A 14809-nucleotide genomic window follows, 5' to 3' on the forward strand; every position below is an offset into this window, starting at 1 on the left:
AAATGAAAAAGCTTTCCACAAGATGGGTGCCGCGCTTGCTCACAGCAGAAAATGCACTTGATTGAAAATATCTGAACAGTGCTTGGAGTGTTTTAAGAATAAAACTGATTTTGTGTGTTGATTTATTACTATTCTTGAGAGACACTTGTGACATTAAATTAAGAATTATAAACACATTAATACAAGAATATTTTAATGTTTGCCAAATATTTCAGTCTGAAACTAACAGACTATCCTCAAGAATTATAAACATGCTAACACAATAATATTTTAATATTTCCCAAATATTTCAGTCCGAAACTAACAGACTATCCATGCAGTCAAAACAGTGGACAGAAGCTGGTTGTTTAGCACCAAAGAAGACAAAGTCGGTTTCATCAGCATTAAAGGTCATGACATCAGTGTTTTGGGATGCTAAAGGCATTTTGTTTATTAATTATCTTGAAAAGGGTCAAATAATAACCAGGGAATATTATTCCGATCTTTTAACCAGACTAGACGAAAAAATTCATCAAAAAAGTCCCAGTTTGCAGAAGAAAAAAAAATCATCTTTCATCAGGACACTGCACCTGTCCACAAAGGTGTTTTGCAAACAGAAAATTAAGGGATCTGCGCTGTGAATTGTTGGAACATCCACGCTATTCCCCAGATTTGGCTCCCTCTGACTTCTATCTCTTCCCAAAACTAAAACTCTTCCTCACTGGTCAGCGTTTTTCTTCGAATCAAGAAGTGATTGCAGCTGTACAGGGGTATTTTGCAGATCTTACTGAGAACCACTACAGGAATGGTATAATGGCGCTGGAGCATCAACAGAATAAATGTATTAGTCTTCAGGGAGATTATGTTGAAAAATAAAAACAATTCTGAAATTATAAATTCGTTTTGTCATTGTTAGGCCGAGAACTTTTCAGACTGCCCTTGTATATTACCTAGAAATGATAACATGGAACTAAGAGTGAGGACTGTGATAGCGAACAATTTGATGCATAGGCTATGCAAAAGGAATAAATGAGGGGTTTTGAATGTGCAGAGTGAGTTTGAATGAAGAATGGATTTATATAAGAGAGAGAGAGCCTTCACTTTAATGTGTTTGGTATCAGGAGTCTAGAGAAATTATTTATTGATTTCGGACTTAACACAGGGAGTCAGGGAAACTAGATTGTGATGGGAGGAATGGGAAGAATGTGAATATGTATGTGTAAAGTGCAATTAAGTTATGCAACTATATTAATGATCAGAATATGTTAAATAATGTTGATTATGATGGTGATTAATAATTAATATAAATAATGGTGATTATGATGATGAAGGCGATGATTGTGTTTGTTCTTGTAGTTCAGCCTTAAATATATGTAAGGATATTTGCATAAATGCAGCATTAGATATGAACAAGAATTTGAAAGTGAACCAACTAGGTCATGCAGACTAGAGAGGAGAGGATACAAAAGAGCATGAAGGTTATGTATTTTTATTATTTATATGGTCATTTCATGGAATCAAAAGACTCATCGCGGGAGAGCCACTCTAATACCTATCATACATCTTAAACCTATTCATTGTTGAGGCAGTGATAACCACCTCTGGCAATCTCTTCCACTCATTTCATCACTCTCCAACCCTGGGCTGCACACCCTTACTAACCACACTTTTAGACAGCTTCCAAGTATGACCCCTTGTTTTCCTCTCTACTTCCCATGTATTGAAAAATTTCTTCTGTGCCAATCTTATAGTACCCCTTCAGTAAGAAAGTAAAGACTGTGAGTCTTTACTTTCTTACTCTTCATTTTTGCTTCTTCTAACAACTCTTTCATATCTTCTCATATTGCATATTTCTCACTTTTCAAATCATTTGTACCAGATAAAACCAATAATTTGTTTGCTGCTTTCTTTCTTCTGCAAACTTAAAGCTTCACTAACATTCTTTATCTTCACACCTGAAAAGCATGCTTTCACCACTTTCTCATTAAGTATATCTCTTATTGCATCCCCATACAGTGTTATCTCTATTCTCTCAGATTCTCACACTTTTATGCTTTTCTCATTTACATGAGAGGACATTTCTTTCATTCTCTGTCCTTCTGTACCACATGCCAGTCATTTTTCCAATCGCTCAAGTTAATGTTTTGTCCTGTGAAGAAGTCCGTGTAAGCATACAATTTCTTTCTGTGCTAGTTTCTCATCATCCGCATTATTACTTTCGACCATTTCCTTCAAACTCTCATTTGTATCTTGTGCCTATTATTTGCAGCTTCTGTTACATTCTCCACAACACTTTGACAATTCTGCCTTATGGCCATAATATCAGTTGCTTCATTTTTTCAGTCCTGACTTAACTCTCATTTCTTATACTTGCTTACGAAACATTTTAGACAAATATTTTCTCCATTCTCACTCTCATACCACAAACCATTCAATCTTGGCAATGAATACATTAAACACATGCTCCATGATTCACTTCTGAAATTTGATTTTAGTCGATTTGATTGATTTGATATTTGATTTGATTTGATTGATCAGATTTGACCAATTTGATTATAGTGTCAGAGGACATTTCAGTTAAAGACATAGTAATTCAGCCTCTGGTTGGTGACAATGTTCATGCAGTACTCACTTGGGAAGTGACTAAGTTTATGAATGTTCCATTCAGAAAAGGTTACATGCTGAACTACAAAGCAGGAAATTATGACCAACTGAGGAGTATAGTGAGTTCAGTGGAATGGGATTGATTTGCTGGATGGAAAGCATTTAAATAATACTTAAATGATGCAATATCAGAATGTGTCCCAAGAGTTTGAAGAATAAATAGGGTAGGAGTCAAATAGATGTGTAATCTTATTGAGCAAGAGATTTGTAAACAAAGGATGATGTCAAAGGAATACCATGTGCATAAGGATGTTGTCCGTTATGAAAATTATAATCAGCAGGCTAGAATAGTCACAACTGTTGTACAGAAAGCAAAGTTTGAATATGAAAAGGAACTGGCTCTGTGTGCTAAAGACAACATGATACAAAAATTCTATCGATATTCTGCGTAAAAGAAAGAATGAATATGAAAGAATAACTCTTCTAAATGCATCTGTTACTCTCATCTGTTGCATGAGAGTAACAGATGCAGAAGAGATTGTTCAACTAATGAATTCCCATTTTGTTAAAACCTATCAACTTGATGCCTTCAACATTGAGCTCTCTGTTACTTCTTCACTGAATGAAGAAACTCAGGTGTATAAGGACGAAGTATTAAAGCTGTTGCACAAACTGGTTAAGAATTCAGCAAGGGACTGATAGGATATCTGCAGAGAGCAAGGATTATGAATGATATGCTGGATGAAATGTGTGAGGAGATGGGAGTACAGTTTGTTAATGTGTGGAATAAGTTTGAAGGACGAAGTGAGCTGTATGGGAGCAATGGACTGCATTTGAGTGGTAATGGTGTGAGTCGCTTGGAGAGACTGCTGCTGGAAGGTAGAGAAGTGAATAGAGAGAATGAATCAGATTGAGTGGGAAGTGATGTGGGAGAGTAAGACAGGAGAGATTGAAGAGGTGGTTATGAATGGGGAAGTGAGTGGTATGAGTATAGAAAATGAGAGAATAGGTGTGCAACAGGAGCAAGGAAATGGGGATGCTCAGGGTTATGTCCATCAAAGTACATTCATCAGGTTTAAGAGTTATGTCCATACAAAGTAGAGATGCAAGACGGAAATAGTGATTGTGGTTTTGAGGCAGTATGGTGTGAGATAGAGGTGAATGGAATCAAATACTTGGTGGGATGTTGTTATAGACCAGGTAATGTGGATGGTAGTGATACTGAAATGTACAATCAAATTAGTAAAGTAAATAAGAAAAGGGTGATCATTATGGGTGATTTTAATTATGGCAATATAGACTGGAATGATGAGATAGCAACTTGAAGTAAAGAAAATGAGTTTCTCGAGTTTTTGAGGGATAACTACCTCAGACAGTATTCCAGGTGGTCAGCAGCTTTGATGTATCTTTTTAACATGGTTAGGCTAAGTTCCAAAGGAGTGGAAAGAAGGCAAAAGTTTTTCTCTTAGTACGGGAAGTGATAAGGCTTCACATCATAGGCCAGTCTGTTTATCTGGGGGGGGGCTGTGGTTAAAGTGTTAGTGAGGCCCACAATTCAGATTAAGTTGACAACATTAGCATTCTCTTTGATTGGTAGCATGAGTTTGCAAAGAAAGATCGTGTATTAGCAATCTACTTTTTATAACAAGGTGACAAATGTTGAAAGTTTATTTTTCACTTGGTTAGACTATAATAAATTTAGTTTAATCCTTTATCCAAGCGTGAGCAAACAAAGTTTGCGCCTGAAAGTATCTTCAGGACTGGGGTAAGATAGTACAACACCAGGCAACTCGTTGCAAGGGTGGAGCAAGCTAACATCACTCCTATCTCAGTATCTCCCAAAATGCAAAACACATCTCCTTGCAGATATGTATAATGTTATGCATTAAGGGGAGGGCCACTACCCAGACTAGTTTCGACCTGTATTGAGGTCTCTTCAGTGGGAGCCAGGCCCAGACGTGGAGATACCAGGCAGAAGCAATAGCAAAGTCATCTCTACCTATAGGAGTTGCCAAATGGTGTGCCACCTTTTTATTAAATTACTCTGGATTAAGAGAAAGATGTTGAAAGTTTATTTTTCACTTGGTTAGACTATAATAAATTTAGTTTAATCCTTTATCCTAGTGTGAGCAAACAAAGTTTGCGCCTGAAAGTATCTTCAGGACTGGGGGTAAGGTAGTACAACACCGGGCAACTCGTTGCAAAGGTGGAGCAAGTAAACATCACTCCTATCTCAGTATCTCCCAAAATGCAAAACACATCTCCTTGTGGATAGTCCTGAAGATACTTTCAGGTGCAAACTTTGTTTGCTCACACTTGGATAAAGGATTAAACTAAATTTATTATTAAGGTGACAAATGCATTGCAAGGTAGTGCACACTTAGTGCTATATTTAGATTTTGCAAAAGCATTTGATAGATTGCCACATGACAAGTTGGTAATTAAATTGGAATAGATGGGGTTGGATAGTAGATTGTTGTGTGGAATTGGAGATTAGCTGGCTGATAGGTATTAGCAGGAGGAGCAATATCTCAGAAGAGGAAAGTCACTTGTGGTGTTTTCCGTGGGTCTGTGTTTGGCCCATTGCTGTTTCATTTGTTAGTTAATGATATTGGAAAAGGCTTGAATAGAGATATGCAGTTGTTTGTGGATGATGCTAAGTTGGGAAAAACTATGAAAAGTTGAGCAGGTGAGCTGTTGAACAGAATGGATGAAGGAGCAGGGTTGAAAAGTGAAATTTTTTAAAAATTTGGGAAGGATGGGATGTGAATTATAAGATTGCCGAGGATATCTTAGAGGAGATGAGGGATACCAGGGTGATGGTGGATAGGGACCTGAAATTTCACTGACATTTTGCTAAAAATTATAATGCCAACACCGCAGTTATGGCAATGATGTGGAGGACATTTACATGTAAAAGTAAGGATATTAATTTCATTCTGTAAGGCTTTGATGATACTGCATATGGATTACTGTGCACAATTTGGTAGCCTGGTTTTCAAAAGAATGAGGCAATGTTGAAAAGTGTTCAGAGATAATTTACTAAGTTAGTTTCTGAGGGAATGTTTGCAAAGTCTAATGGATAGAAGGAGGGAAGACATTATTATTATTATTATTATTATTATTATTATTATTATTATTAAACAAGACCTCATGGAGTCAAAGACTCATCTAGGAGGTCCTTTTATCTTACACACACATCTCATCATACCGTGTCTTAAACACATTCAAACTACTTGCAGACACCACGCTCTCAGGCAAGGCATTCCAATCACTCACAACTCTGCACGAAAAAAAACCTGCCTCTCACTCCCTTACTCACACCCTCCTTATACAGTTTCCAGGGATGACCTCTGGTTCTCCCCTGATCTCCCACTATTCTCTGTAGAACTTCTCCACCATTGATCCTATAACAACCCCTTACCAACTTGTAGGTCTCTATCATATCTCCCCTCTTCCTTCTCTCCACGAGACTCTGCAAATTACATCTTTTCAATCTTTCCTCATACTCAACATTCCAGAGGTCAGAAACTACCTTAGTCAGTCGCCTTTGGACCCTTTCCAACATCTCTTCATCCTTCTGAAAACCCGGTGACCAAATCTGGGCACAATAGTCCAAGTGTGGCCTAATCAAAGCCTTATACATTGGAACAAGTATCTCCCTACTTCTACATGTCAGTGTCCTCCGCATCATTCCCAGAAGTCTTTGTGTTGTCTTCACAATTTTGGCGATGTGTCCCCTAAATTTTAGATCCTTATCCCCTATCACCCCCAGATCTCTTATTTCCTCTACTTCCAACAATATATTCTCACCAAGCATAAATTCTGCATCCCATCTTTGTTTTCCAAATTTTAAAACTTTACATTTTGCAACATTGAACTCACATCCCCATTTGCTTCCCCAATCAGTCAATTTATTCAAGTCTTCTTGCAAGGCCACAACATCTTCACTACTCTTTATGGTTCGTCCCAACTTTGCATCATCTGCAAACAACTGAATATCTCCATCCAAATCTTCACCAATATCATTAATATATAAGTTAAATAGTAATGGCCCTAAAACAGACCCCTGAGGCACTCCACTAGTGACTTTCCTTTTCCTGGATATTGCACCCCCATACACAACTTGTTGATACCTATCAGATAGCCAGTCTCCAATCCAATGCACTAATCTAATATCCAACCCCATCTGCTCTAGTTTGACTGTCAACTTATCATGAGGTACTCTATCAAAAGCCTTTGCGAAATCCAAGTATATTACTGTGTATCCTTCTCCTCTGTCCAAGGAAGCAGTCACTTTATTGTAATAAGTAAGTAGATTACTAAAACATGACCTCCCTTTAGCAAATCCATGCTGTCCATCAAAGATTATACCATTGTTGTCAACCCAACTCTGGATCTTAGTTCTCACAAGCTTCTCCAACAACTTAACCACAACACCTGACACACAGATAGGCCTATAGTTTGATGCTTGAGTTCGATCACCTCCTTTATGAAGTGGCACAATCTTGCCCTCCTTCCACTCTTTAGGAACTTGACCATGTGCAAGACTCGTATTAAAAAAATATGTTAAGGCAGGTGTCAACTCTCTGGCACACTCCTTCAGAATACATGGTGATATATTATCAAGTCCCACAGCCTTATTTACATCTAGTTTACTCAACTACCCAAACACCTCTTGCTCACTTACAGTCAGTCTCTCCTCCCCATCATCAACTGCTCTTAATCTCTCCATGAAGTCACATTCACAAGATTGAAAGATCTTTATGAATTGCTCATTAAGTATCTCCACAACACATTCTGCAACAGCTGTCTTTATACCATTTCCTCCAATCAATGTCATCCTTCCATAATCATTCTTTCTTTTGCTGGCTACATATCGAAAGAACTCCCTAGGATTCTTTTTAGCTTCATTAGCTAACTGCTGTTCATACCTCTCTTTAGCTACTCTCACCAACCAAGTCACCCTCCTTGCCTGGTCTTTGTAGACCTCATGAAATTGGTTACTTCCACTTCTCTTATGCTGTCTCCACAATGCCTTTTTTTTCTGTATTGCATGCTTAATCTCTTTATTCATCCATCTCACACCTACCTTATTTAACCTTCTCACCCGTGGTATACATTTAGACATTGCATCTACTAAATAGTTTTTGAAAATCCCCCAAGCTGCATTGATCTCTTTTCCAGCTAACTCCTCATTCCATGCTACATCTGCAAGCTGTCTCCTGAGCTCTTCATAATCACCCCCCTTGTAGTTCCACATATACCCTTTTTTCACAGGGGTCCTTGCACTGCTGGCAACCACCCAGGTAATCACCTCATGGTCACTTTCACCAATTGGTGGATGATTTGACACCTCATTTATAATTACATCCTCCGATGAGATGACCAAATCCAAGACCCTTAATCCTCGTGTGCCCTCTGTTACATACTGTCTGAGGTAGTTATCCCTCAAAAACTCAAGAAACTCATTTTCTTTACTTCCAGTTGCTATCTCTTCAATCCAGTCTATATTGCCATAATTAAAATCACCCATAATGATCACCCTTTTCTTATTTGCTTGGCTTATTTGACTATACATTTCACTATCACCACCATCCACATTACCAGGTCTATAACAACATCCCACCAAGTATTTGATTCTATTCACCTCTATCTCACACCATACTGCCTCAAAACCACTGGCCCCATTTCCCTCTTGCATCTCTACCTTGTATGGACATAACTCTTTCTCTATCATCAATAGCACTCCCCCTCCCTTTTTATCCCTTCTATCCTCACGAAACACATCATACCTTTCCATCTCTATTCCTGTCAGGATGTCATAATTGAGACATATAAGTTGGTAGGGAGTAAGCTATATAAGGAGGGTGTGAAAGTGGATTTTTGCATGGAAAATGGTAGGAAATTTGAATGCATTATCCAAAAGTCTGGTGAGTGTAGAGATAGTCAATGCTTTTAAGTCATAGTATGAAGAGTTGCATATGGGTGAGAGTGGGATCTCCCATAAGGATTTTTTGACTCATTTGTGGACCAATATTTACTTGCTTGTTTCTTCATAGCTGAGTTAACAGGAGAATGAAGGCTCTATTAAGTTCAAGGGAAAGAAGGGATAGCTTTTGTAATTCATGTGCAAGGTTGCATAATATATTTAGTATTACAAAAAAAATGAACAGTTAATGTCTATTTTCAAAACTTTAAGATGGGTATGCATGCAGAGTGATTTTGATTGGGATTGTGTCGTCAAGTTTCACAAGTTTCAAGAAACAGTCAGTCCAACTCATATATCTGGCATAAAGAATCTTGGTTTGACTACAAAGATTGCCATGTCTAGTGTCTGTGGCATAGTAAGAAAGACCTGAATTCCAGATTCTAAGAATTTGATGTAGTCCTTGATTCTTGGATTCTAATCAGCAGAAAGGTCTGCCTGCTCAAAATAACAAAGTCGACATAGTAGGACACTTGATAGATGCCAGGCAAAGAAAGACGTTAATTTATCTTTGGTATATATACATGGTAGTAAAGAAGACTGTTTTGGAGCTGTTTTTATTGTGCTATATAAATGATACTTGGGAAGAACCTGTTCTATTTGTTCCAGTGTTCCTTTAAGGTAGTATGTAGAAATTCTTTTTTACATCTAATTGTAGTCTGGTTGAGGTATGATATCTATTGATAATTTTTTGGATGTTGGTTTTGTTATATCCACAAGTTTCACATCCTCGGTAGTATAGTGGTTAGTATCCCCATATATATTAAGTTCCTCGGTAGTATAGTGGTTAGTATCCCCGCCTGTCACGCGGAGACCGGGGTTCGATTCCCCGCCGGGGAGGATTTTTTTGCCGGGAGTCGTGGCGGTCTCCTGTAATCCAGCTGCTTAGGAGGCTTGGGCTGGTGGATGGTTTGAGAACTGGAGATCTGTTTCCCAACGTTCCTATGTCGATCGGATGTCCGCACTAAGCACGGCGTCAATATGGTGACTTCGAGGGAGCTCAGAGCCACCAGGTTGTCTAACGCGAAGCGAATCGGCCCAGGGCGGAAACGCAGCAGGCAAAAGCTTCCGCGTCGTGCAGTAGTGGGATCGCGTCTGTGAATAGGCGTTGAGGAATAGCCAGAACAACATAACCAAACTCAGTTCTTTTTTCTCGGGAATTACATATGTGGCTTGTTAAAGAGAGTGGAGAGCGTATGTGCGCCAAATGCAGGCAGTTGGAGGAAATAAATACATTAGATATATCGATATCCGACTTTGTTGCTCCAGGAACGGAGAATAGGAAGACAAGTAGTATGATAGGAGCGAATGAGAAAATAATAGTTGATAGTGTGGAAGGTGTGAGTGACTGTGGAAGTTTAGGAGATGGTTTTGTATGGGAGAGTGAATTTAGATTAAGAGTGACTGACCTGCAGAGGGAGATAGATGAGTTGAAAGAGGAGGTGGAATGTCTAGTGAATGAGAGCAGAAGTATGAAAGATAAGATTAGGAGAATGGAAGAGATAAATGCAAGGCAAATCAGAGTAGGAGAGAGAGAGAATTTAAGGAGTATGAGTGAGAGGTATGGGGGTGCTAGAAGAGGAGAGAATGGAAACAGTAGAAGAGAGGGAATGAGAGAGAGGTATGGGAATGCTAGCAGACGAGAGGATGGAAACAGTAGGAGAGACGGAATGAGAGAGAGATATGGAAGTGCTAGAAGAGGAGAGAATGGAAACGGTAGGAGAGATGGAATGAGAGAGAGGTATGGGAATGCTAGAAGACGAGCGGATGGAAACAGTAGTAGGAGAGACAGAATGAGAGAGGGATATGGAAGTGTTAGAAGTGGAGAAAATGGAAACAGTAGGAGAGAGGGAATGAGAGAGATGTATGGGAGTGCTAGAAGAGGAGAGAATGGAAACAGTAGAAGAGAGAGGTATGGGAATGAAAGAAGAGGAGAGAATGGAAACAATAGGAGCGAGGGAATGGTAAGAGGTATAATGTATGGCGACTCAATGATCCGTGGTGTTCAAGATAGGATGCGTGAGGAGTGTTTGCCAGGAGGAACAATAGAAAGGGTGGCTATGGCAATTAAGAGAGGTGAAAGGGTGGATGAGATGATTGTGATGGTAGGAACGAATGACTTGAGTGGTAATGTAAGTCGGGCAGCGAGAGATATGAGATTTTTGCTTGAGACTGTACGGAAGAAGACAGAGAGAGGAAAAATAGTGTGCGTGTTGCCTAGGTATGATAATGATGAGCTGAGCAGAAGAGCGGTGATATTGAATGGCATAATAGCGAGAATGTGTGACAAGAGAGGACTGGTATATGTGGATGCTTGGAGTGCGTTTGAGGAAAGAGAGGAGTTGTATGCGAGAGACCGTTTACATTTGAATGAGGAAGGGCGTAGGCATCTGGAGAGATTGCTGTTCTGAACGAGTCAGTGTGTCCCAGGGAGGATGATAGCAGGGGTGGCCTCTTGTGGGAATGGATACTTGGGAGAAGGGAGACAATTTCAGGTAACACTGAGCCCAGTGGAGTCTAGAAGGGATAAGGCTGGGTATAGAAACAATGGCATTTATATGCTGTATACTAATGCCAGGAGTATCCGGAATAAGGGAGAGGAATTGGTGGCGCAGATAGCATCAGCCTGGCCAAAAATTATTGCGATCACTGAGACGTGGTTGACAGAAGAGGATATAAAAACAGGAATAGAAGTCGCTGGGTATAGCATTTTTCGTCAGGATAGGAGGGGAAAGCGTGGTGGTGGGGTGCTGCTTATGATAAGTGATGACCTATGTCCTCTAAGAGTGGAGAATTTGGAAGGAAGTGAGACAAATGATTTTGAGAGCATATGGTGTGAGCTAGAGGTAGGCAAGACAGGATATTTAGTGGGGTGTTGCTACAGACCCAGGAGCACAGAGGATGGGGACCAGGAGATGTTTAGACAGCTAAGTTTGGCAAGTGCAAGAAGAATGATTGTTATGGGAGATTTTAACTTCAGTAGTATAAATTGGAGAGAGGAACATGCATGTAACAATAGGGGAATGGAATTTCTAGAATTCTTAAGGGACAAATGTCTTAGGCAACATGTAACAGAGGGAACAAGAGGTTCAAAAATTTTGGATTTGGTTATAGCATCAGAAGAGTTGATAATAACTGAGTTGACGTCTCTCCCACCAGTTGGAGAGAGTGACCATATGGTGTTGACATGGAAAATGAATAGACATGCAGGAGTATCAAAGAGACGGGAACTTATGTGGAATTATAAGGCAGGTGATTATAATAGTCTTAGACGTCAACTTCGGGAAGTTTCATGGAGGGAGGAATTGGACGGCCGGGATATCACCAGTGCGTGGGAAATTGTGAAAGAATATTTGTTATCAGCAATGGTAAGTTGTATACCACGAGTGAAGAAGAGGGCGCAATTTGGAGTAAAGTGGATGACAAACAACATTAAACAGGAACTGCATGCGAAAAAGTGGCTATGGAAGAGATATAAGGAGACAGGTGAAGAGAGGATGGGTGAAGAATATAAGACACAGGCCAGAAGAGTGACTCGTGTGGTAAGGAAAGCGAAACTGGAATATGAGAGGAGATTGGCCCTAAGATCCAAAGAAAATCCTAGGGAATTTTTTAGCTATGTGGCCAGTAGGAGGAGAAATGACTGTGGAAGAATGATATTGTGGGATAAAAATGGGAATAGAGTGACTGATGCAGAGGACATAGTGGAATTGTTCAATGAACACTTTATTGGAGTATTTCATCCTAGAGGAGTCAATTTTAATGCTAGAGGGATAGGACTGGTACGAGGTCTGGAGGTACAGGAGGAGAGTGTGTTTCAGATACTGAGTACTCTGGATGTCAGTAAAGCTGTGGGACTGGATGGTATTTCGCCACGAGTTTTGAGAGAATGTGCTAGCGAATTGACAATACCTTTAACGTGGCTTTACAATGAAAGTCTGGCTTTGGCAAAGGTGCCCAGGGAATGGAAGGAAGGTAAGATAGTGTCATTGCATAAGGGTGGTAACAGACTGGAAGTGTCTAATTATAGGCCAGTCTGTGTGTCATCAGTAGTTGTTAAAATCTTGGAGAAAGTAGTGAGGGACTGTGTACAGCATTGGGCAGATGAGGGTAATGTTATCTGTGAGAATCAACATGGATTTGTGAAAGGACGCTCTTGTTTTAGCAATATGCTAGCCTTTTATAATAAAGTTACAAGAGCATTAGATGAGGGAAAGGCATATACTGCAATTTTCTTAGACTTGGCGAAGGCATTTGACAGGGTGCCACATGATAAGCTGATATTTAAGTTGCAGCACATGGGTCTGGATGTCAGATTGGTCAACTGGATTCAGGATTGGCTGTCTGATAGGTATCAGAGAGTTGTGTATGGTGGAGCAGTTTCCAGGAGGCAGAGGGTTACAAGTGGGATCCCACAGGGCTCAGTACTAGGACCTATATTGTTTAACCTTTATATCAATGACATAGCCAGTGGATTGCATGGGGATATTCAGTTGTTTGCGGATGATGCGAAGCTGGGAAGGATTATTAGTAATAGCGCAGATGTGGTAGCCCTGCAAGAGGATTTGAATAAGCTAGATAGATGGGCAAATGAATGGGGGTGTCAGTTTAATGCAGCAAAATGTAAGGTCTTGAGGTTTGGGAAACATCGATGGGATGCTGCATACTCTATGGGAGGAGTTATACTGGAGGAAGTAGGGGAGACAAGAGATCTGGGGTTGATGATTGATAGAAACCTGAAGTTTAGGGGACATATTGCAAAGGTGGTGAAGGTAACACAGAGGATTGCTGCTATTATGAGAAGGACACTGACCTGCAGAGATAAGAGGGTTATCATTCCGTTGTATAAGTCTCTGATCAGACCACACTTGGACTATTGTTCTCAGATTTGGTCCCCAGGATTTGAAGGGGATAAATTAACTGTGGAAAGGATACAAAGACGGATGACAAAGATTGTTTCAGGACTGTACAATGATAGTTATGAGGATCGGCTGAGAGAATGTGGACTGCAGAGTTTGGCGGATAGAAGAAGGAGAGGTGATATGATTGAGACTTTTAAACTGTTGAGAGGTGGTTACAGGGTTGACACTGGGGAGTTCTTTCGCTTGGTTGATCAGCAGGAAGGAGTGATGACAAGAGGCCATCCCTGGAAGTTACGAAAGGAAACTGTGAGCAAGAGGGTAAGGAGTGGTTTCTTTGTGTGGAGGGTGGTTGAGCCATGGAATGCATTGCCTGATGGAGTGGTGGGAGCGAGAACGGTCAGTGACTTTAAAGAGTGGTATGATAAAGTTTGTGTTTCTCAGGGGGGGACCTCCTCTCTATGAGTCTTGACAGACTTTATGTCTTAGGAAGGACCTCCCTCGATGAGTCTTTTGACTCCTTGGGGACCTGAATAATAATAATAATAATAATAATAATAATATCCATTAGCAGTCACCATAATTTTAAGGACTGTATTTTGCATAACATACTACAGGATTTTGTGGCATGCGGTGCTTGTGGTTTACAGGATTTATAGGATTTATAGGATTTTGTGGTATGCATACCAGCAGTTGAATATGTGGCAGGTGAGAGAAAGGGGGGGGGAGTACATGTGTGTGCAAAATGTAGGCAATGGGAAGAACTTGGTGAGTTAGATATTACCATAACCGACCTCGTTATGTCGGGGGCAGGAGAATCTCAACTCAGAGAGACAAGTAGTGTGATAGAGGGTGAGAATAATGAGCGAAATATTAATGAAAAAATAAGAGTGGGGAGTGTGGAAAGTTCGAATGATTGTGAAGTTTTTGGAGATGGTTTTAATTGGGAAGATGAATGGCGAGCAAGAGTGGCTAACTTGCAGAGAGAGAGATATGATTTCTATGGGAGATTTTAACTACAGCAGTATAAGTTGGGAAGGGGAAAATGCATGTAGTAATAAGGGAAATTCTATTCTTGAGGGACAAATGTCTTAGGCAATATGTAACAGAGGGAACAAGAGATTCAAGTGTTTTGGATTTGGTCACAGCATCAGAAGAGCTGATAATAACTGAGATCTCTTGCCCCCAGTTGGAAAGAGTGACCATGTGGTTTTAACTTGGAAGATGAATAGACATGCAGGAGTATCAAAGAAAAGGGAACATATGTGGAATTATAAGGCAGATGATTATAATAGTTTTAGATATCAACTTGGGGCAGTTCCATGGAGGGCAGGATATCATTAATGGTTGAGGAAATTGTGAAGGAATATTTGTTAGC

The 14809-nt window shown here is 40.0% G+C and overlaps 1 protein-coding gene and 1 non-coding gene across 3 annotated transcripts in view; both read left to right on the forward strand.

The window, feature by feature from the left end:
- The window catches only part of LOC150097407 (RCC1-like G exchanging factor-like protein), a 264930-nt gene that overhangs the window by 77684 nt on the left and 172437 nt on the right, over positions 1-14809 (forward strand). The window lies entirely within an intron of this gene.
- Positions 9422-9721, forward strand: LOC150097408 (signal recognition particle RNA). The gene has a single exon (XR_016549736.1).

This window comes from Typopeltis vanoorti, chromosome 17, assembly GCF_054136105.1.
Source record: "Typopeltis vanoorti isolate ZY-2024b chromosome 17, IOZ_Tvanoo_1.0, whole genome shotgun sequence".
Classification (NCBI taxonomy): Eukaryota; Metazoa; Arthropoda; class Arachnida; order Uropygi; family Thelyphonidae; genus Typopeltis; species Typopeltis vanoorti.